This window comes from Pogona vitticeps, chromosome 1 (genome assembly GCF_051106095.1).
Source record: "Pogona vitticeps strain Pit_001003342236 chromosome 1, PviZW2.1, whole genome shotgun sequence".
Lineage (NCBI taxonomy): Eukaryota > Metazoa > Chordata > Lepidosauria > Squamata > Agamidae > Pogona > Pogona vitticeps.
The window spans coordinates 217864189-217889482 of record NC_135783.1 but is presented as its reverse complement, the minus strand read 5'-3'; positions in this window follow the sequence as shown (position 1 = coordinate 217889482).

Here is a 25294-nt window from a genome sequence, read left to right as displayed (position 1 = left end):
TTTAATTGCTTGTATATACAAACAAGCATTTTACTTCCATTCTTAAATGTTTAACTTAAAACTTCTTCCTCACTAGTCAAATTCACTGTTTTCTTTCTTTTAGGGCACATGCTGAACAATGATTATCTTCATTTATCCTTTTATTTAAGGTTTAAAGTATTTTAGCTTCATCTCAATGAGCAAATCCAGATAGAACCCAAGAATATATTTAAAAAACTAACTTCATCATCATTGTTGCTTCAGCTGGTGCAGCAAGTATAGGATCCAGACTTACCTGTAGTTTCCATCGCTGTGCTCTAGGGCAGTTGTTCCCAACCTTGGGCCTCCAGATATTCTTGGACTTCAACTCTCAGAAATCGTGGCCAGCAAAACTGGTGGTGAAGGCTTCTGGGAGTTGTAGTCCAAGAAGATCTGGAGGCCCAAGGTTGGGGACCACTGCCCTAGAGCATCAGTTCCAAGACACTGGAGGCCATGGAGTAGGTCAAACGGGGCAACATGGTGCCCTCCAGTGGTGCTGAGGATGATAGGAACCGCATTAGCTGTACCTTGGTCTTTCTGGCTCTCTACTGGCCAGCTGAGCTGGGGGAGGTAGAGTTGGGGGCAGGTGGACTAGACTGAAGCAAGCTTCCCTGTGGTGCACCTGCTTGGTAGATAAAGAAGGAAGCATGCTGGTTGCAGACATTTTTGGATGGCTTTCCCTCTCACATACCCTGGATATTTGGCACAGTGGACATAACTGTATATACAGTTCCAGCAAAATCGCAGTAGAGCGAAATCCTCGTTAAGCGAAATAAAAAATCCCATTGAAACACACTGAAAACCCCGTTCAATGTGTTCCAGTGGGTTGAAAAACTGACAGTCCAGCAAAGATCCTCCATAGGGGTGGCTATTTTTGGTCCCTGTAAAGCGAGGAATCCGTCCAAAAACACAGCGGGGAGCCATTTTACACAGCGAGCGGCCATTTTGAAGCCGCTGATCAGCTGTTTTAAAAACGTCGTAATGCAAAGAATCGGTTCCCGAAGCAGGGAACCGATCGTCGCAAAGCCTATTAAAACATCATTTTTCGATCGCAAAACAGTCATCGTATAGTGGTTTCATCGATTAACAAGGCAATCGTTAAGCAAGGCACCACTGTACTTTGTTACTGTTTTGCATGCCTCCCAAAAATCCTTTTTTAAATTCTTTTCATCACAACATTATGGGGGGCAGGTGTGGGTTTGAAGAACCACCTTAAAAGGAATTGGGTGTTAAAACATGGTCAAGTGTTAAAACAGGGTCAAACAGAGACCCAGCCCCGTCCTTGAGTGAAAAGGAACCATGGAGTGACATGTGATCTACAATGAACTATCACTACTGGTTGACCCCTGGTTGGTGGCTGGAGTTTCACTGCTAAAAGCATTGGCCTGACACCTGAGTCTGCCAGTGCTCTGGATCCATACCTAATGCCATGCCAGGAATACTGTGGCTTAACCAATAACCCTGTGTCCATATTCTTTTCAACAATTGTGAATATCTTTGTGTGTTCATGTAGCCCAGGACCAGCTGAGCTATAAGGTAACAAACTGTGAGCAACATTCACCCAAGTCAAGGAACACAGTTGTCTAAAACCAGCCACTTTGTTACATAAAATATGATAAACTCTCCAAAGCCTTTACAGTAAACATACAATCATAGCAAATAACTAATAATTTGCTCCCCCTTTAATGACATCCAAAATTTGCTGTATGAAGTGATTACTTCAGTTTGACTAATGATACCTTGGTTCTTAGTGTCAAAGGCAGCAGAAAGCAGACATAGTGCAGGAATCTAAGTTGAACTATATCTGAAAGGTATGTGTCTGGTTTAGAAGACAGTATGTGAGTGGTTTTTGTTGTTTAGTAATTAAGTCATGTCCAACTCTTCGTGACCCCAAGGACCAGAGCACGCCAGGCCCTCTTACCTTCCACTGCCTCCCAGAGTTGGGTCAAATTCATGTTGGTAGCTTCGATGACAATGTCCAACCATCTCGTCCTTTGTCATGCCCTTCTCCTCTTGCCTTCACACTTTCCCAACATCAGCGTCTTTTCCAGGGAGTCTTCTCTTCTCATGAGATGGCCAAAGCATTGGAGCCTCAGAATCTCTCCTTCCAGTGCGCACTCAGGGTTGATTTCCTTCAGAATGGATAGGTGTGTTCTCTCTGCAGTCCACCGGACTCTCAAGAGTCTCCTCCAGCACCACAATTCAAAAGCATCAATTCTTCGGCAGTCAGCCTTCTTTCTGGTCCAGCTCTCACTTCCATACATTGCTACTAGAAAAACCATAGCTTTAACCTTTGTTGGCAAGGTGATGTCTCTGCTTTTTAAGATGTTGTCTAGGTTTGTCATCACTTTCCTCCCAAGAAGCAGGCATCTTTTAATTTGGTGGCTGCTGTCACCATCTGCAGTGATCATGGAGTCCAAAAAAGTAAAATCTGTCACTGCCTCCATATCTTCCCCTTCTATTTCCCAGGAGGTGATGGGACCAGTGGCCATGATCTTAGTTTTTTTATGTTGAACTTCAGACCATTTTTGGCGCTTTCCTCTTTCACCCTCATTAAGAGGTTCTTTAATTCCTCCTCACTTTCTGCCATCAGAGTGGTATCATCTGTATATCGGAGGTTGTTGATATTTCTTCCGGCAATCTTAATTCTGGTTTGGGATTCCTCCAGTCCAGCCTTTCTCATGATATATTCTGCATATACGTTAAATATGGTAACGTATATTCTGCATATACGTTAAATCCGGTGGGCCAGATAGGCGGGGTATAAATTAAATAAATAAATAAATAAATAAATAAGCAGGGGAACAATATACAGCCTTGTCGTACTCTCTTCCCAATTTTGAAACAATCAGTTGTTTCATATCCAGTTCTAACTGTTGCTCCCTGTCCCACATATACATTTCTCAGGAGATAGATAAGGTGGTCAGGCGTTCCCATTTCTTTAATGACTTGCCATAATTTGCTGGCATAATTCCTCTGCGTATTCTTGCCACCTCTTCTTGATGTCTTCTGCTTCTGTGAGGTCCCTACCATTTTTGTCCTTCATCATGTCTATCTTTGCACAAAATGTTCCTTTAACATCTCTCATTTTCTTGAACAGATCTCTGGTTTTTTCCTTTCTATTATTTTCCTCTATTTCTTTGCACTGTTCATTTAAGAAGGCCCTCTTGTCTCATGTGGGTGGAACTTCAAATTAAAAGAGCCAATGAAAATACAAGCTTCAGCATTGATTATTGCCATCCTTATAGGTGTGTCTGAAGGGAGGAGTTGGAAAGATCCATTCATAATCAGCAACAAACCAACAGATATTTTCACTGAATCCCAGAATCATAGAAAAATGGAGTTGAAAGGGGGATATAAAGCCATCAAGGCTAAGGGCTTGGCCAACACAGGATATTCAAAATCTCCAGGGAAGGTAGACTTTGTCGCTAGAATAATTTGTTTCATGACTTTGTGTACCTGGGCTCAACCATCTCTGACACCCTGTCTCTGGATGTCGAGCTGGATAAACGCATTGGCAAAGCAGCTACCATGTTCTCTAGACTCACAAAGAGAGTATGGCTAAATAAGAAGCTGATGACACATACGAAGATCCAGGTCTATAGAGCCTGTGTCCTAAGCACACTCCTGTACTGTAGTGAGTCCTGGACCATTTGTGCACGGCAGGAGAGGAAGCTGAACACCTTCCATATGCGTTGCCTCCGACGGATTTTTGGTATCACCTGGCAGGACAAAGTTCCAAACAGAGTAGTCCTAGAACGAGCTGGAATTTTCAGCATGAACACATTACTGAAACAGCGATGTCTACGTTGGCTTGGGCATGTCGTGAGAATGGCTGATGGTTGGATTCCAAAGGATCTCCTGTATGGAGAATTAGTGCAGGGAAATCGCCCCAGAGGGAGACCACAGCTGCGATACAAGGATATCTGCAAGCGAGATCTGAAGGCCTTAGGAATGGACCTCAACAGATGGGAAACCCTGACATCTGACCGTTCAGCCTGGAGGCAGGCATTGCATCACGGCCTCTCCCAATTTGAAGAGACCCTTGCCCAGCAGGCTGAGGCAAAGAGGAAGTCACAAAAGCAGCAAAACCAGGGAGCTGGACAGGGGACAGATTGGATTTGTCTTCAGTGTGGAAGAGACTGTTACTCTCGAATCGGCCTCCTCAGCCACACTAGACGCTGTTCCAAGTCCTCCATACAGAGCACGGTACCATAGTCTTTCGAGACTGAAGGATGCCTAACTAACTAACTAAAATTTGTTTGGATATAAATACAACAGAAATATTGTGGGGAGAGGGGGAAGTTAATTTAATTTCAAAGACAAGTAACCTCACTGGAGAAAGCACACATTGTAATTGCCTAAACTGGAATATACCTCCTCAAGCTTCCTGCCACATAGAGGCCCAGTCCTGGGCCTGGTGCTCTTCAACATTTTTATTAATTACTTGGATGAGGGAGTGCAGGGAATATTTATCAGATTTGCAGATGACATAAAATTGGGTGGAATAGCTAAAACCCTGGAAAACAGGAACGAAATTCAGAAAGATCTTGATAGGCCTGAGCAGCGGGCTGAAAATAACAGAATGAAATTTAACAGGGATAAGTTCCAAGTTCTACTCCTAAGAGGAAAAAACCAAATTCGAAGTCACAAATGGGGGATACGTGGCTCAGTAATACTATGAGTCAGAAGGATCTTGGAATTGCAGATCAAAAGCTCAATATGAACCAAGAGTATGATGTGGCTGCAAACAAAACAAAACAAAAAAAAAAAAACAAATGCAATTTTAGTATGCATTCATAGACGTATATTCTCCAAATCCCATGAGGCAGTAGTTCCCCTCTATTCGGCACTGGTTAGGCCTTATCTAGAATACTGTGTCCAGTTCAGGACACCATACTTTTAGAAAGATGCCAACAAACTGGAGCAAGTTCAGAGGAAGGCAACAAGAATAATCAGGGTATTGGAAACCAAACCCTATGATGAAAGATTAAAAGAACTGGGCATGTTTAGCCTTGAGAAAAGAAGACTGAGGGGAGATATAATAGCACTTTTCTAATATTTGAAAGGCTGTCATACAGAGGAGAGGCAGGATCTGTTCTCAATCATTCCAGAGTACAAGACACACAGTAATGGGCTCAAGCTACAAGAAGCCAGATTTAGGCTGCCTATCAGAAAAAAACTGTTAGAGCAATATGACAATGGAACCAATTTCCATGGGAAGTACTGAGCACTCCAGTGCTGGAGGCATTCTAGAGGAAATTGAACAACTATCTGTCAGATCTGCTTTGATTTGGATTCCTGCATTGAGGAGGAGGTTGGACGTCATTGCCAGATCCGCTGACAAGCTTACCTTCATCAGTGCGGATTGCCTTTGACTCCTTCCCGGGATAACGTGAGACACTTAGAGTTTTGCGAAAGTGTCCCGGGAGGGGGGAAACAAGTGAGCTATTTAAATGGTGTTCCTCTTCCTTGCTGGCACCCACCCACCCTATTTTCTAGTGTGAGTTTACCTGGTTGCCTTTGGGGGCCAGATAGGAATTTTTGACCCGGGTACTGTGGATAGAACACATTGTGAGTCCCATCACAATCACAGTTAATGTATAGCTCATCTTACCTCCCAGTGCTGCGGATCGTGTGATTACAGTGCTTGGGGGAAAAGATGCACTGTGGTCACACCCGGACTAATGGTCAACAAGCAGAAGGTGGCTTGAGGTCTGAGGGTGGTCAAATTGGGCCGGCCAGGTTCTCGCTATCTTCATGACCAAGAGAACTTGGGGTTAGGGACTTACCCATTTGTTTGGTAAGGGGTCTGATGATTCTGGACTACGGCAGGACCCCTTTTTTGGTGGGCAATAATGATTATTCAATAAAGTGTGGCCGATGTTTATCCCAAGATACTTGTCTTGCATCATTATTCTGGGTTAAGGGGGCAAAGACTTATAGGCCCTTTCCAACAAAATTGTTCTATGATTCTGTGTTATTTTATGTCATTTCATCATTGTTGACCTCTACCCATGGTTTGGAGACATTATTATATCTTCTTTTCTATTCTGCAATTGTTAGAATACTTGGGTCCAGGAAAGAAACTGTTCCTAAGCTTTGCATCTGCACAGTTACATGGCTGGCAATTTAAGCAGAGAAAGTGCTTTTTCTACGGACAGTTTTTGAATTACCTGCACAATGTATGCAAAGAATATGTCACTGTTTTCGCAATGAGCTACAAAGCATAATAGATGCATCTCTCCACAAAATGAGTTAAGACTCTCCTGTATAAGAAAAGGTGGCTTATGAACAGACTTTTCTGGTAGGACTTCCTGGTTAATTGGAATCCGTGTGATCCGCTGAAGCTGCATTCCTAAACACAAGCACCACTACCACAATTATCCAGGCTGCTTTGGAACAGGGAGATCTATTAGATCTCATGTGCCAGCTGAAGCCTCAGATAATTGCTATGCTTCTCCAGGGAGACAAATATGACGATGAGTGGCATTGGTGGAGGAGATATTGTGGTGGCTTCTAAAACTGGGCACTCATTTCCACCCATTGCAGAACTCACTGGCCCAGCATGAATGTGTGCGCACGATGTTCCAAATGACATAACATCCCAAGTGAAGGCACCAAGGACTTGGCTGCTCTCTCCTCAGTCTCCTCCCTTTGCTCCTGTGTTCTGGTGGGCTACCACGGGATCCTTCACGCCCTTTGGTAAAGCACCACCATTACATATCATGAAATGTGTTGTTCCACAAATCCTGGCAGCAAGATCCCAAAGCTTGGGGGGAAAGAACTTTCCCTCCCAAACGTTACTTGCTCTGCCTCTATGACATCACAGTGGTCCACTCCTTATCTTCAGATTTTAGTTTTGAGACTTCAGGGATAGGATGCTGCTGGCTTTGCAACTCTCAGAACAAGTAATTTAAAAATCACAGCAAAATGTAAGCCCTTAAAGAGTTAAAACGTAACCAAAATACCACGTGGTCTATACTATTTTGTTTTTGTACACATAACTGCCAGGAAAGGGAAGAGAAGAGAAATATGATTTCTTATCACCGCAATGAAACATGGAAATTAAGCCAATCTGTAAAATCGCCTCCAGCCGATTCACTTAATGTTAGATGCCATAGCTTTTTATATCATCTGAAAGAAATGTTCTGAGGGATAAGAGTGAATTTTTCACCTCACTTGGTCTTTAAATCAGGATCGGTTGTCTCTCTGACAGGTGTGGTATAGTTCAAGTGCAGGGCACTCTATGATGTTACAAAATGAGAGGGTTATGCATTCAGACTCTTGGTCCACATGATTGTGGAAGCACTGCCACAGGTAGCCACTAATAAACACGAAAAGCAATTGCATGTGTAAAAGAAAGAAAGCATAACTATTACAGAAACTGCATTTTTAAATGCACCACAGCTGAACTCCATTGTTGAAGCCAAACAATTTAAAGAGATGTAGCTTATGAAAGGTAGCAAATTTGGATCTAACAGAGATATGGGTGGTATGCATAGAGGATGAAAATATTAAGTTGCATTTTGTTTTATATTTCCACTACAGCTACTCTTCTGTTAAGAGACAAGCTAATTTTGCCTTTAAAATGTGATTCCCTCTTCCCTCGCCCACAGCTTGCTTAACACATGGACATCTCTGTAGATGTGCACAAATATTGGTAGGATCATAGGCCTAGTCACCATCTACAGTGATGCCTCAACTTATGAACATCCCTACTTACGACCATTTCGAGTTATGACTGGAAAAGTTTGCTTCTACTTGCAACCGGAGCTTCCACTTATGAACAGAAAAAGGCACAGAAAAAGGCGGGAAATTCAAATTTCTAACTGTAGGTGGCGACAAAGCTGCTTCTTTGCAGCTCACTCCAGTAGTTAGAGAGTGTGTGTCGTCGTCGAAGGCTTGGGACTGCCTCCTTCTGCTTCTGAGTAAACGTGTGTGTGTGTGTGTTTGCAGGGAGGCTTCAGGCTGCCCGGTAAGGTAAGGTGCCATTTAAAAAACTGTTCTATGTGTTTTTGCAGTGCGGTTTTGAGCTGGGGGGGTTATGTTTCTGTACTGTGATGGGTCTTGGTGAGTTGTTTTTTTTTTGTTCCCCCCCATTTCCAATGGGTCTTGGGGTTTTTTTTATTGCTTTTGGGAATGTTTTCCCCCATTTCCAATGGGTCTTTGGGGGTTTGTTTGTTTGTTGGTTCCCCCCATTTCTGATGGGTCTTGGGGGTTTGGTTGCTTTTGGGGTTTTCCCCCACTTCCAATGGGTCTTAGGGCTTGTTTGTTTTTTGGGTTTTCCCCCATTTCCAATGAGTCTTGGGGGCTTGGTTGCTTTTGGGGGGGTCCCCACATCTGATGGGACCTACATGCTTCCCTTTCTTTTTCCTTTGTTTTCTTTGCATTTCCAATCTGCCCCCTTTGTTCTCTGTGCATTTTCGATCTGCTCCGTTTGTTTTCTGTGCATTTCCAAAGGGTCTTGCACGCTTGATTGCTTTTCTTTCCCCACCCCCTTTGGCCAGAAGGAATTAATCATGTTTCCAATGAGTCTTGCAGTGATTTTTTTTGGGGGGGGGGATTCTTTTTCTTCGGCCAGAATGGATTAATTGCATTTCAATGCATTTCTATGGGAAATGGTGCTTCAGCTTATGACCATTTCAGGTTATGTCCATCACCTGAGTAGACAGAACTATCTTAAAGCAGAAGTACCATTCATGATATACAAGAACCATCTGCCAATCTTTCTGAGACATCACATTGCATTGTAGTGAAATAGTATTTTACTGTGTAACAATTAGGTAAAATATTCCATTAAGCAGAATATTTTTGAGATTTAAAAACATAAGACCATGAAAAGAGCCCTGCTGGATCAGGCCAAGGGCCCCTCTAGTCCAGCTTCCTGTATCCCACACTGGCCCCACCAGATGCCTCTGGGAGCACACAAGACAACTAGATATCTGTCTCCTGATACCCCTCCCCTGCATCTGGCATTTGGAGGTACCTTCCTTTTAAGACTGGAGATTGTACATCTCCATCATGGCTTGTGACCTGTGATGGACTTTTCCTCCCGAAGTCTGTCCAATCCCCTTTTAAAGGCATCTAAGCCAGATGCCATCACCACATCTTGTGGCAAGGAGTTCCACATACTAACAATGCGCTGGGAAAAGAAATATTTTCTTTGGTCTGTTCTCACTCTCCCAACTTTGAGTGGATGTCCCCTGGTTCCAGTAATGCATGAGAAGGAAAAGAGCTTCCCTCTATCCACTTTATCCACCCCCTGCATAAGGGCTGTCCTTTACATTACAACTTACAGTAACACTTCCCAGGTTTTTCTAAGTAGAAAGTACTCAGAAGTGGTTTGCTGGCCTTTCCTTGTGGTGACACTTCAGGCTGTACAGCTTGCCCAAGGCTTCACGGCCTGGCTCTTCTTCTTAGAAGACAATAAAGAAATTAGACCCCTGTGCCATGGCATGGCTCTTCTGCTAGGTGGTCCAACCCACTGGGCAAAATCTGAAATTAGGCAAAAGTTCATAATGCTATCAGATATGTTGTTTTTCCAATTCAGCAAAGGGAGCTAATTCTAAAAGGTTTCATCTCAGGTTACTTTAGTGTGGTACAGTGAGTTAGGAATGCCAGACCTGGCTTCAAATCTTCAGTCTGTTCATAGAGGAAAGACAGAGTAGATACACAATTCATTCCCACTGATATAAGTTACAGCAGTGTAAACCCCAAATGGCTTTCATTATCTAGTTAAACTAAATATTGGAGGAAAGAAAGGGGACTGATCCCAACCTCTCTGTCATTGTTCTTCTCAGGATTTCCACTCGCATGAAGAGGGTCCACACAGGAAGGAGATTCTTCTTCAGATGATTACTTCCATTCAGTGGAGAGGGATGAGGAAAAAGAGCGAGCCACGTGCAGTCTTGTTCCTTACATGTTTAACTATATTCCAAATACCTAACAGAGTTAACATTAATCATCAGTTTGCTATCATTCCCTCTTTTATCCCACGTAAATTCCTACCTGTAGAAGCACCTATAATTACATCTGTTAAGCAGGAAACCTCAAATGTAATTTAAATTTAAATTTCTATAAATCAAATTTCAGCAAGGAGAAGTTGCTGGAGAATTTTTCTTCCCAAATTAATTTCACATGCACTTTTCCATCACTGGCACCTTACACATATGTCTATGTTTTCAGCTCTGCAGTTGAGCAATATTGCTTATTGTATTTTGGTGCCAGTATAGATTTTAGCAGTCCAAACAAGACTGTGTATTTGAACTGACAGAGAGTAAATTATTTTTATCTGGCATAACTGATGGTTGTGTCAAAACCTTGGCATAAAAATCAGTGGGAAACATATTCTTATGAATGCCTATTCAAACATGCCCAGCATTTATTATCATGGGATATAGCCAGCTCCATGCCAGAATAAGCCTAGATTAATGTGTGTGTGCGTGTGCATATATACCAGTATTGCTCACTGTGAAGATAAGACAGCCATGCATGCTGCTAATAAATGCCAAATCAGATAATGGCCTTTGACACTGAGGATCAAAGATCTTGCGCTTTAGGAAGAGTTTATCAAAAGGGCATTGTTCTAAAAGTCTTTGCAGAACAAACGTTAAAGTCAAAAATATTTTGGCACCTAATTTTCTTAGAACTTCAGATCCATTCAGAAGGATCTGACCTTTGGAAAGGCCCTGAAGGGCTGGTGCCAGTGAAAAAAGACAGCATTGGAAGAACACATAATCCCGCATGGTAGAGGGCCCAGATTATGGCCTTTAAGAATTGAATAAATGCTAAGAATTTACTTTGTTTAGAATTGCAGGAGTTGCAACTGTGCTTCATACTCAGTCCTTCTCCTTGATGCTCTACGATGTCGTGGCAAAGACATACGAGTACAGAAATAGGATGACCCATGCAATTCATCTTATCTTATAGAAGCAGCTCTGCAAGCTGGGTACTCAGTTTACTGACCCTGGAAGGATGGATGGTTGAGTCAAATTTGAGCTGGCTACCTGAGCTGGATACCTGAGCCCATCAGGATTGAACTCAGGTTGTGAGCAGAAGCTTGACTGCAGTATTGCAGTTTAACCATTGTGCCACAAGGCTCATAGTTCTGTTTATACAATGAACCATGTTATTCCAAAGAATTGTATTGCTATAGTCCTAAAAACATAGCTAAAAAATCTCCTAGCAGCATAACTAGTACTGGATATTAGAGACAGGGGTATTCGTATTTGTATATGAATACAAATACCCCCACACAGGTGGACATAACAAGGGTCCATCCCCCTGAGGCCAGACTGTCCACTCACCCATCTGTTGCCACTAATGGCTCTGCGCTCCCTTCCAGTCACTGCACTCACGGTTGACTAGCCACTCATCAGCCTGGCAGGGAGACTCATCTTTCCTCCTTCTGCCAAGAGTGGCTAGTCGACTGTGAGCTATGGAGTGATTGGAAAAGAGCACAGAGCCAGCAGCAGCAGTGGATGGGTGAGTGAATGGTCTGGCATGTCCACATGTGCAGGGGTATTCATATATGAATACGAGTATCCCCATCTCTACTATGTTTCCCTCTTATGATTGCTAATGTTAAGTAAAATTATAAATTTATTAAAACCCTTCCTTCACAAATTTCGACTGCAGTCATGAAAATTTTCACCACATTAAGCAGTGTACTTATATTCTGCCCTGAAAGCAATAAAAGCATGAAATGTGCCACTGATCATCCAGGAACTAACTTTAAACAAGCTTCAATACAAGTTTTCCAATTATCCAAATAAAAAAGGCAGCACAAAAGAGTTACATGTGTTTTTTCTTTATAGAGAACAAATCTCCTCTAATTTTAGGTACTCGTCCAGTATCTGAGTATATGTGTAGAGGAAAGCTGGAACAGAATGGGGCGTATTTCATCCTGGTCACCATTGACCTGGCCAATTCTACGCAGGATGCTGAAGAAACAACCAGGACAGTAACACCGTTGTATAGAAGGCGCACCTTGAACTCCTTCTCTATACAGTTCCTTCAGAAATTTTGTCCAGCTGTTCCTAGAGGAAGGAAGGAAGGAAGGAAGGAAGGAAGGAAGGAAGGAAGGAAGGAAGGAAGGAAGGAAGGGAGGGAGGGAGGGAGGGAGGGAGGGAGGGAGGGAGGGAGGGAGACACATACAAATCCTCCGCAATCTCACAATTATTTCTATAAATAATTCTAGAGATCTTTCCCCTGTTTTGGTATGTTTATTTCTCTGACCAAAATAGCGACGTGAACAACGTATATCACTACCAAGTTACTTAGTATGCCTATAGAAGAGTACCTGCACAAAATCCTTGTCCGAAACAAAGGATGCCTTTTTTGGCTGAGCACTTCTTTCTGATTCAGGACTTCTTTTTCATATATTGGCAACACTTTAAAATGGTACTGTCATCTAAGAACATTATTTTCCAATTCTATAGTCCAACTGCTTCAGTGACATCCTCACAATCAGAATAAATTGTATTTCAAGACAAATGTAATAGAGATGCTGAATGAAATCTCATACAGTCGGGAAGATAAAATTAACATGCTGATGATCTTTTAATGTTTCAATATAATCAAAGGAGCATGGATCATGCATCCTCCAGTTCCAGTGTCATTCTCTTCTTTAATCTTTTGCATATACAAAAAAAAAAAAAAACAGTGGGGGAGGGATAAACTGAAAGGAAAATGGGTTTGGTGGGATGATATTTTGCAAATGCTGCTGAAGAAATGAAATCAACATATTAGGAATTTTTATTTCTGTGAAAAGGCAGGTACATTCTGACAGATTTTCCAAGACAGATTAGATATTTAGACAGAAAAATTAACATATCTGGATGCAAAGAACATCTGTGTGCCTACATCATGGGAAACAAAGTATACTTTTGTGTAAAGAACAGCTGGACATATTTCTCACAGAATGAGTTAGTCATGCTAAGCTTCCTTGCACACTTCCAGGCTGATCCATGGAAGCCATTTCCTCTTCCACATTCTGTTCCAGAATCATGTGTAGAAATGGGCATGAACCATTGGTTCAGTGGTTCATCCCAGTTCATTTACTGCCCCAACAGGTCTTCAGTGGTTTGGTGCCCTGGCCCCCTGGCAGCACCCCCTTGGAGGCAGCGCCCTGGCTTCCCTGGCCCACCTGTTGCTGCCTCTGACTGGGCACCCACTGAAGAGGTAGGCCGCAGAACTACCGAACACATGTTGGGGTGGTAAACAAACCAGGATGAACTGTCAAACTGGTGGTTCGTGCTCATCTAATCATGTGGAATGTTTCCCTCTGTGGAGTGGGACTGAAATATTTCAACTTTCCTTTTTACAACCAAACTTTGTCAAGAATATCTGTGAAGATAAGATTCTCAGTCATCCAGGCGAGGTTACCTGGAAACTGAGTCATGGCAACTGGACTTCTTTCTTATTAGGTTGAAACGTTTCACTACTCATCCAAGCAGCTTCTTCAGTCTGAGGAGAGTTGGTAGGAGACCCCCGGTATATTCTCCACATAGGTTTCACTTCTCCCTGGTCTGGATAGGCTCATTAGATGGACAAAGGATGGGGGGGGGGTGAGTGAAAATCCCACTTCTGCAGTCCTTCTCCACCCATTGTCCCATTGTCATGGGTCGCTAACAGTGGTCTTTCTGGTGTGTGGTTGTGATCTTTCTGAGGAGGGATGAAATGGCAGTGTGATAAATAGGAGACAGATTGTATCTAAGGCTTCCACCCCTATTGAGTGAGGGATTTTCTATATGCCCACGTATGGCCTCCCTGACCCCTTAGGGCAGGGAAGCTACAGCTGCCATCTTTGCAAAGGGCAGCCCACTTTTCCTTACAGCAGACTGAGCTTTGCTCAGGCCACAGAGGGCAGCAGCCACAGCAGAGGCTGTGGCATTGTGGCATTGGCACACGCTCTGGCATCAGCGGCACGGGCAGCAGCACAGGTGGTGGCAGCCTACTCAACGTAGGGAGACAGCAGGGGCAGTGGGAAGGGGGCAGGCTGTGGGGATGGGGAACTCACCGGCAAACCGAACGGACAAACCGATTCATGGTTTGTCAGTTCACAGGCAGGACATTTGTGGTTTGTCAGCCTCGACGGACCACAAACCAGGGTGAACCACCATTTTGGCAGTTCCTCCTCATCTCTAGTCAAGACTGAAATTGTAAATTCCCACCAAAAATACAAGCTGTGCATATTTTTTTATTTTACATCTCATATGTTGTTGTTCTATGTACCATCAAGTTGTAACTAACATAGAGTGACCCTAACAGGGCTTTCAGGATAAATGAGGTATTGAAAGAATGGTTTTATAAGTTCCATGTCTCCAGTGAGTTTCCCTGGATGAGCACAGATTCAAACCCAGGCCTGCCAAGCCCTAATCTGTTACTCTGTCCACTACACCACACCGGGTATCTTATATACCAAAGGAAAATAGATATTAAAACTTCAGATACATACTGGACCAGCAAATTATATTAGGACTACTTAGATGTCTAGGGACAAAGTCCTTATGTCTGCTTCTTGTCTCCTTTTGTATTTACAATATATCTTATTTAGGATCTGGTCACTGGTGAAAATTATTTTTTTTTAAGTATGCATACCTTTTTCATTTGTCTGTAAACAAGGGTTTCTGCAAGACTTCAAATCCAGCATTGCCTAACTTTCCTATTCATGACTTACCCACATGAAAATTTTTCATAGAGTCCAATTTTTCAAAGTTTGTACTTCCACAGACCCATAGGAGTGAGGAATCACAGAAAGCTCAATTATTTTTCCCATAAGCTATCTTTCAAAGGAGCCTTAAAATGCTAGGATGTTACAGGAATACAGCACATCTAGATACTCAAAAACACTTTGTGCTGCCAGTGTGCTGGGAACAGATTGATGACTTTTAAGACCTCCGGCATAGAGGGCAAAATTAAGGATCTTCTATGATCCTGCTGAAGTTCGGATGAGGAATGCCTTCTTTCCAACCTTGGTTATTGTATTTGAAAACCCTCATAGATTTTTCTGCAGATGTATTGGCTTGAAAAATACTATTATAGAAACACGCATTTCTTTTAGAGAAGTTGTGAAGTTTAAAATAGGATTCAGCCACATTGTCATTCTCTTGCGGGGGCGGGAGAGGGGGAGGGAAGGAAGGAAACAAAATGACCAAGAAACTATTATTGCATGAGAAAAGCAGAAAGAATCATTACATTAAACTTCTATCTGTTGTTTAAGCTCTGTTTTTGTTTTCAGAGAAAAGGGCAGGGGAATCACTTCACATTGAGGAGAATTCCGTACACTATAATTTCAATATATAGTATTAAAAATATATATAGGGCTGATAGTATTAAACTAAGGATGGATGGGCAACATGTGGACTCTGATTCCCATCATATGGGCCATGTGTGGCCCACCAGTTGTACCCTAATGGTTATCCATGCTGGCTAGTGCTGATGGGAATCAGAGTCCACATGTTGCCCATCCATCCTTAGTTTAAACCTGTCATGCTTTGTCTGGATTTTAAGTCAGGAAATCAGTAGAAGGCACAATGGAATCCATCATGAATGCAGAAAAGCTTCAGAGGCCCCAACCTCCAATAACTCCAAAAATGTAGGAGATGAATAATAAGGCAGAAAAACAACTTGCCATTCACAGCAGCATCACAATTTTCTTCAGGAATTTCCAACTCTTCAGCAAAAGTACTTGGAGCACATGGGATATTGCAGAATTCAGATAGCTTATTCCCCTCTCGTGCTCACCCAAGCTCCTAGAACTATAAGATTTCTGTGTGCATGCAGAACTGTGGGTGATCACAGAACAAAAGAAGGCTAATTGCCTTAGAGAGAGAACAAAGGAGTTGACAGAGAAAGTCCCAGCCAGCGGAGCCAACTGGCAACGCCCTAAGGGCTCTTTTATTGACTTAGCATGATTACCTAGTATGTTATGAGAGAAACAGATAGGATACTGGTTACCTAATCGTAACTAGGATTGGCTAAAATGACCCTTTGATCTACCTCTAAGCAAAAGGGCAGAAGAAGGGGCTACCCCGCCTGCTGGCAGCTGCCGCATCCTGCCAGGAGTGTTTGCACGTTACCGGAACAGAAAGCCGCTACAACCTTTAAGCAAACTTTTCCCATAGGCATGCCTAAGCCTCTGAAATTTATTCTTAATGTGTTTTCAAGCAATTTCAAGTTGTTGGGCTCCCTGGGAAGCCTAGGAACTGCTATCTCTCTAGTCACCCTGTAGAGCTATAGTTCCAAAATTCCTTGGATGAAAATTATGAAAATGAAAATGAATTGAAGCTATGCTGAAGTTATATAGAAAGCCACCTAACTTATAGGTGTATCTTATGCAAACCCTAGCAGACGGATGTCAGTTCACTAGTACTATTTTAACATTTTAAGACTAGAGGCTTTTTGGTTTTAAAACTTAAGTTGACTTTGTGCCACTCTTAAGTCAGCATCTGCATAAAATCAATTTTTGATGCTCTGTAAATAATCCTGTCAATTTCCTCTGCCTCATTTTCATTCCAACAACTCAGACCAACAGGTTTTGCCAAGCACCTGAGACAGAACCAGTAGATAGCTCAGTAGTTTAGATGATCAGGCTGTGGAGGCATAGGATGGGAGTTCGGTGCCTCCTTGACAAGGGCTGGACTTGATGATCCATAGGGTCCCTTCCAGCTTTCTGCAGTTCTAAGAGGGTTATGACGATTTGGATTCAGCTCAACAAGTTTTATTTGCAGAACTAAAGCAGCATTACACACACTTGCCTGGAAGTAAGTCCTTCGCTGAACGATGAAGTGACCATTTCAGCTCAGTTCATTTTTTTAAAATTGGCAGAACATTTTGACTAAACTCCTCTAGCTGCGCAACAGAAGTTCAGGGACTTGATGCTAATTCTGCTCTCTAAGTCCATGCACTTCTGGTGCACATTTGTTTGTTTTTGTTTGTTTGTTTATATTTTTACCCCTCCTTTCTCCTTGAAAAGGACCAAAGGTAGCTTACAACACTGAAAGGCATTATTTAAAGTTGAAAATAATGAGTATACAATGGTGGCTTGCATCATTAAAAGACAATATTTAAAGCTAAGAACAATGAGTATAAAGAGGCAGCATACATAATTGAAAGACAATATTAAAGCTAAGAACAATATTAAAGCTAAGTATACAAATATTTATTTATTTATTTATTTATTTATTTATTTATTTATTTATTTATTTATTTATTTATTTATTTATTTATTTATTTATTTATTTACTTGTCTGTTTGTCTGTTTGTTTGTTTGATTGATTTATATCCCGCCCATCTGGTATATTCTACCACTCTGGGTGGCTTAAAAAATCTTATTAAAAATCTAGACGAGTTTAGGTAAAAATAAATATTTTGCCAATTCACAAACCTCTTCGTAACTGAGATGGAAATATTTTGAAATTTTAAAAAAGTAAAATGAGAATCCAAAACCAACACAGCCACCCATTCAGGCCAGGACAAAAATGAGCCAGGATTTGAATTGCTAAGGATTTGATCATGTTATGCAAGGATTTTCACCTTTTCCCCTCTCAGACTCTCATCTTTAAAACTTCTTTCCTAAAGAACTAAAATCCTTGTTTTATGTGAGAAAATTGTGGTTGTAGTTGTACATCAAAGTAAGGAAATTCAGACTACAGATCACCCCACATTACTCAAAGCATGGGAACATTAATGCAACATTAATCCAATTCCACATTTTAATTTCTGAAAAAGGAGGAAAATGTCTCTTCTCTCTTTAACTATTTTTTATATACCACATTTCCCCCCCACAGAAGACTCAGTTAATAAAAACCACACAATAATTAATCACCATTAAAAACACCATAACAAAACCCCCCAAAAATGAACATACAGTATTAAAATTGATGATTAAAACTTTTTAAAGTCTTAAAAACACATTTAAAAACTCTTATTTCAATGATCCAGCATTCCTGAGACCCCCCCCCCCCGAATTATTGCTTAAAAGACTGCTTAAAAAGGAAGCTCTTTGCTTGATGTGACAGAAGGACAAGGCTTCTCCGGGCAAAGTGGTCCAAATCCTGGGAGCACTAATGAAAATGCCTTTTCTTGAGTCCTCACCAAACAAGTCTGTGAGGATGGTAGGACTGAGAGAAGACTTCCCCAGAAGATCTCAAAAGCCCAAGAGGCTCATGTAAAGTGATAGGGTCCTTCAGATAGCCTGGACCTAAGTTGTATAAGGTTTTTAAATCATCACTAGTACTTTGAGTTGGGCCTGCAAACAGACTGGCAGCTAGTGAAGCCAAAATCATCTTGCATACAGTTCAGTACGGAGCTAACAAGGTGATTTCTTAACATGTGGCCATTCACCTCCAAAACATACATCAACTGTGATATGCCAGTATAACTAGCAAATTTGTATAAGCACAAATCAGTTTGATTGGACTAATGGGACTTACATACAGATTACATTAGTTGGGTCAGGTTGTGTTATAAATTTGCTGTTTGTAGATGGGGAAATGATCAAAGCTTATGTTCAGGTGTTCCACACCATGAGTAATGTGGTGTAAATGGAGTGAAATGGCTAATGGGAGAAAGTAGGCATGGACCGTCTCTTTAAGAGAAAGGGTGAAATAGCTTCTCCCATGCTTTTCATGGCACCTTCCATGCTGTGATGCTCGTTTGGCTCAGATGTTAAGAAAACTGCATCGATGTGCCCATTTCTGCAATAGGCAGAGGCAGTTGATCTGTGTTCTGAATGCCCTTACTTTTTGGTACACAGCTTCCACCTAAATCACTGCTTCAGCAAAAGGCGGCAATGGAAACTTCAAGCTTTCAGACAGCGGCAGGATCGAGGAGGAGAACCACGCCATTGGTAAATAATAGTTGTAATATAAAGGTTGCCATAAAGGAAAAAAAGCACAGCCTGCATCATTAGTTTCTGTGAAGAATATAACATGGAAACCTCTCATCAGCCATAACTAAATGGTGGCTAGAACTGTAGTATGATATATAGCCTAACACTGACACACACATGCCCGGCATGCTGCAAACAGTAGTACCTTTTAAACTACAGCTGTACCTCTGAACTTAGCTGGCACAGATAAAGAAGTTGGTTTATTTATTTGATCCTTGTCTTGTTTTTAGAGAATTCAGCAAAATTTGCCAGTTTCTTCATCTTTCGAAGGATCTTGAGGGTGTGTGTTTTTTTTCCTCAAAAAGGTGATTACAGGAAAAATGAACCAACAGATTTCCCCATCCTTAATTAGGAACATACTGATACAGGACTACAGTGAAAGGAGTATGTAAAGGAAATTTCTTTTGTCTGTGCAAGAGAAAAAAACATAAAGACCATTATGTGTATCTTCACTGTGGAATCTGCATTGCGAGTTACTAGAGTTCATGTTCTCTGTGGATTAGATAATGTCCCATATCTGCTCAATTTGTGAATACAACTTTATTAACTACTTAAAAAAATTAAAAACCCCTTAAATCTGAATTACTAATAGAAAATAAACTCCATAAAAATCAACGTGCCTTAATAATAAATAATCTTGGAACTACAGTGCTGGAAGGGACTCTATGGATCTCTGAGTCCAGCTGCTGTTCCCAACCTCTATACTTAAACTATGGAGCTATCCAGAGGTTTCAGCTTAAGCATTAATTAGAGAGGTTTAGGGTGCAAGTTACTTCCAGCAGACGACATTATAGTTACAAAAGCTAATATGAGAACCGTTTATTAATATCTAATGTGTGGAACAGCTCCAATAAATTCAACGACTAGCCATATGTGTTTCAAGGAAATTAATTTTTAAAAAGATAATGACACTGAATATTATGGAGTAATGTTAGATTATATCCTTTCCCTACCGCCCTTCACCTTCTCTATAAATAGAAAGCTTTCCTGAAAATATTGGATTGACATCTGGATCTTGATCTAGTATGAGAAGTATGTTTTTCTTTGGTCTTTCTTCAACCTCATTTTCATGGCTCTCAGTGGTGAATGGCTCAGGATTCTGTCTCTACCCATTGCTTCAAAACCAGCCTGTTGCTTAATCCTCATGTAGTAATTTTTTAAAAAAATCCATTGAGAACTTCAGTTACAAAATGAGGTACAAAAATCCCTTATGTCCAGACAAGTCTGTGTTTGTTGATTCACTCAGACTAGAAAACACATGGGCCAGAATCCTATTGGGGTTTGTGTAAGGTTTGTGCCACTTGGTGCAGCTAATTGCAAAAGTGCTGGGGGAAATTGTGTAATTGGGCACATAACCAGGCACGTAGTAGAAGCATGCCTTGGCATCTCATCAAATACCTACAATTAGCTACAGCAAGTTACACATATCTTTTGTGAATACCAACAGGACTCTGACTATGGTGCAATGAAAGTAAAATCAGATGAAAATAAAATTTACAGGCATGCTTTTTCTATTGTGGTTTTTCTCCGTTACTCCAAGAATGCTAGATTCCCATCACCACCACTAAATAAATTTTACCTGAATGGGCCCACCCTACTGACAATCAGAATATGTTACCTGCACTTTGCAGCATCATGGTTTATCAAACGAGGATGTGGTTCACATGACAATGACAGGGGCAAAAAAAGAAAAGAATCCAAACTGCAAAAAGCTGATAGATTTGTTAGGACAATTTTTGTCTCAGCTTTTTTTGTGGCTGTTCTTTTTAAAACAGAAATATATACCATATTTTTCCTTGTATAATATGACACTTTTTCCTAAAATAATTAAAGGAAAAATTAAGGGTTGTTTTATACACGGAGGTAAGGGGGAAGGGATCAAAGCACTTTGATTCTTGCTTTCCCCCTTCACGTTTTGCAAAGAAAATGGAGGAGGAAAGCAATTCCTGCCTTCCCCCTACATTTTTGTTGCAAAAAGCAGCTTTCCCCCTCCACGTTTTGCAAAGAAAACGTTTGCAAAAAAAAAAAAGTTCGCAAGGAAAATGTAGGGAGAAAGCAGGAATCGCTTTCCCCTTCCATTTTCTTTGCAAAATGTGGAAGGGGAAAGCAGTTTTTTGCAAAGAAAGTGGGGGGAGAAAGCAGGAATTGCTTTTCCCCTGCACTTTCTTGCAAAGAAAAAAATGGGGTTAGAAAAGTGGGGGATGTCTTATACATGGGGGCGTCTTATACATGGAAAAATACGGTATGTGCTATATATGGCATGTGGTTGAATTTGGCAATATTTTATATAACCACACAACTGACAATATTGTTGGATGCTTATGTTGTATGTCTAGTTTGATTCTTCACTGAAAAATCTAGGAATTGTAGAAACCTCAGGGAATTTAGGAACTATATGGGGCAAAATGGTGAAATTTGGGAATATTGTTTACAATTGTACTGGTGAAAATAATGTGGTAATTAGGTCTACCTAGGGTGGACACGGCCACGGAGATTTGATCTTCAGTGTAGAGACAACATCACCACCATAGGCATGACAGTTTATTAATAGCTGAAGAATATAAATTCTTATCCTTTGTGTCATGACATTTTAGTGCCATATACAGTACCTTGCACTAAGTGACCAACCTATCATCTTTCAACTTATTTTTATAACATAGGTTTAGCATTCCTAAATAGACTGTTTAGTTCACTAAACTGGGAAGAAAGGAGCCCATCACATGCAAGTAATAGGCCCCAGTTGCCAGAGGCTTAAATTCCAGACTTTATTTTTAAAAAAAGTCACTGCCAGAATTACAACCAATGCCGAAGTAAAAAGGTTCATACTTACCTATGTTACCAGCCAGCTGAAAATTTATTACCTGTGTTTGCTAAGAATTGAAATCCTTTGTGAATGCACACAAAGGAAACGAGAAGCACCATTACGAGAATGTCACTTAGGATATCATTAATCCTCATCAATTACCAGAGAAACATGTCTCTGCCAAAGCAGTTTCAAGCATTCTATTATACAGTCTCTATAATTAGTTTAAATATCTATTGTGCTATGTACAAGCTGGACTCTGCTTTATGTGCTCATCTATACAAAGAATGAAGTAACCATTACACATTTTCTGGTGCCAGTTATACTTTGCATCAATCTTAGCTGCTGGTTGTCTATATTTGATCCTCCCGATTGAATTTGTAGTTCTGCAAGCCCTTTAACATTAAGAACATGGGAACAGCCAAGCCAGGTCAAACTAAACTGAAAATCGATCTAACCCAATCCTCAGCCTCCTGGCAATAGATATCCAAAATACTTCAGAGGGTTCAAAAGCAGGGTATTGTGGTAATTTCTGTTTTCTGATGCTGATCTAGTAGTTGGGAATGCACTGCCTCTATAAAAGGTAGTTGTTTTGTTCCAACTATTATCTAATGAATGTATCTTGCTAATAATTTTCATCGACACATTCAAGTACTTTTGCCTGTTGGATTGATTGTGTGTTTCCCCACATCAATCAAGGTTTTATAATGCCATATATGCATACACTTTATTATTCTTCACCTTTTAAAGCAATTATGGGCAACGTCCATGGGTCCAAGGCCATGTCTCCACTGAGGGCCACATTCTTTGCTATGTCACTTAAATCTGGTGGTATTGGGGGGCAGAAATATGGGCTGAAAAAAAGTGTGTGCACTGTTATGCAGTCCATGTTACCTGCAGATGCTATCATTTCCTTCAGCCAAGATGCCATGCTTATTTCAGGATTTCTGAATAGGATATGTATGGTTTCCTAATATGTCCTCTTCCCTATGAAAACACACTTCTGCAACATGGGACATATGGCTTCTAGCCATTTAGTATCAAAAAGTTGGTTTTAATATGGCTCCATATTTTTGTTGAAGTTAAAAGCGATAAAGTTTTCCATTTGCATTTAATGAGAACACTCAATTAATTCCATTAACAGATGTATCACTTGCATTTTTATGCAGTGCTTCAAATCATTTATATCTTATACATATATATGCTGTAGTCCGGATATTTATTCTGGATCATTTGCATAAAGGCCACTCCCGAATAAATGTTGGAAGGATTATAACCTAGATATATATGAGAAAATGGAATCTATCAAATATAAAAATGTGAATGTTTTATGAAACACAGTTCCTTCTCAAGTTAAATACATGACATCTAAAAGATGAATAGAGATGTCAACATGGGAGTTTTATTCAAACTGGCCATGAATTCTTCTGGTCTGACAAACAATTCACTATCTCTAGAAAGAAATGTTTCAGTCTAACTTCTGCAGGCTGTTGTATGCCTATCTCTGTTTAAGAATGAAGCCACATTTCTTTCCAATTGTGTAACAGGATACTTGCTTTACATGCAGAAGCTCCAGGTTCAGCCCAAGTGGAAAGGTAAGATGGCAAGTGATGCTAATTTATTGTATTAATATTTTGTAACACTGAATAATTGAAAAGACACCAAGATAGATCCAGCAAAACCTTCCAAAGGGAAGGGATTCTGACCAGAGGAAGTTGTCCACAGAGGGCAATCTTTGCCCAGAACAATGACAGAGGAACCCAGAGGCTGCAGAGAGAGGAGAATTGGTGAACATTATTTTCCCCTTTCTACCAGCAGGAGTCTTCCAGATACTCACATCTTGTTCTGCCTCCTTTGATATCACTTGGTCCCAAAGAAAAACAGGGGATTTACCAGAATCCATGTGTTCACTGTCTGTGAACAAAACAGTGGCATGATGGTTAAATTGCTGCACTAGAGTAAAGACTGCTCACAACCTGATTTTGATCCCAACAGATTCAGGTAGCCAGCTCAAAGTTGACTCAGCCTTACAAGCTTCCAAGGTCAGTAAAATGAATACCCAGCTTGCTGGAGGGCTAAGTGTTGTTTCCATAATTATGTTGTGAACTACCTAGAGAGTGCTTTAGCACTGTGGGACAGTATATAAATTGAAACAACAATAAAACAAAACCAAAAGATGGGCAGCACCTGAAAAAGAGCCAAAACCAACCTCAGTGTGTTCCTTGGAAACGTTGTCTTGCCTTCGTCCTCAGGAAAAGTGCCAACATTTGAGGAGAGGGCGGAGTGAAGAGAAATAACGGGAAATGCTATATATATATCATTTATCAAGATGAAGACAATTTTCAAAGGATCTGTGGATTAATGCAGAAGGGCCAGATTTAGGAAGTGCCAAAGCACTAAGCTCCCTTCCCCCACACCAGTACAAAGCATTACAACAAATAAGCTTTGGTTCTAGGTGGCTTGAGAAGGACTGGGAAGCCATAGGGAAAAAAGCACTGTATAGATTGAGACAAGAGGAACATCATGGGGGCCTCAAGGAAAATGTTGATAACTTCAGTGCAGATGATGGCCAGTTGCTGTCAAGTTGTTTACAACGTACGGTGGCCCTGTGAATTAATAACCTCAAAAATGTCCTACCATTAACAGCCCTTCTTGAAACTTGGAAGATAAAGCCCATCACTTCCTTTATTAAGTCAATCTATCTCCTATTAGGTCTTTTTTCTTCCTCCTATTATTGCATTTTCCAGCACAGCTTGTCTTCTTGTGATATATACATGGTATGGTAGCCTCAGTTGAGTCATTTTAGCTTCTACTGAGAGTTCAGGTTTGATTTGATCTGGAACCCACTTATTTGCCTCCTTGTTCACCCATCGTATCCATAAAGCTCCACATCTCAAATGAATCCTCTCCCCCCCCCCCCGCCACCTTTTCACAGGAGAACTGTTTTTACAGTTCTTCAGGATATTGTGTCCTACATCCTTTTATTTATCCTGAACGGATAATACAATAGCATAGCTAAACTTGGTTTAAATTTCCCTTTCTTTACTTGTATCTTATGGAATAGCTCTCTTGTTTTTCCTTTTCGTTGTTCTCTTCCATATCTTTTCAGTGATTACTATAACAATGTTATTTCTTTGTACATGACAGTTACTGAAAGGTTGCATCTAGAATTCCAATCTTATTTTAGAACCCTTACTTTTGCTTCTCATTTCCTGTGACAATTTTGCACCCTTACTTTTGCTTCTCATTTCCTGTGACAATTTTAAGTATTTCATTTATTATCCATTCAGATGTTTATTTTTGTTTGACTACATGGACAGGGTTTGTAGGTTTGTTTGCATTGTTTCCCAATAAAGGCTGATATCTGATTGCACAGTTACATATACAGCATAACTTTTGGAAGCAAATTGCCATGATTTAAGAAATCTCCATTGATATTAACTGTTGCACACTGAGTTATGCCTATGGAGATTTTTAAAAACTAGTTGCACTTCATGTCTAAAAAGTATGCCCTTTGTGTAACTGCAACAGGATTTTGGCCAATTTATCTCGTTTCCACCCACACTTCTTCATTG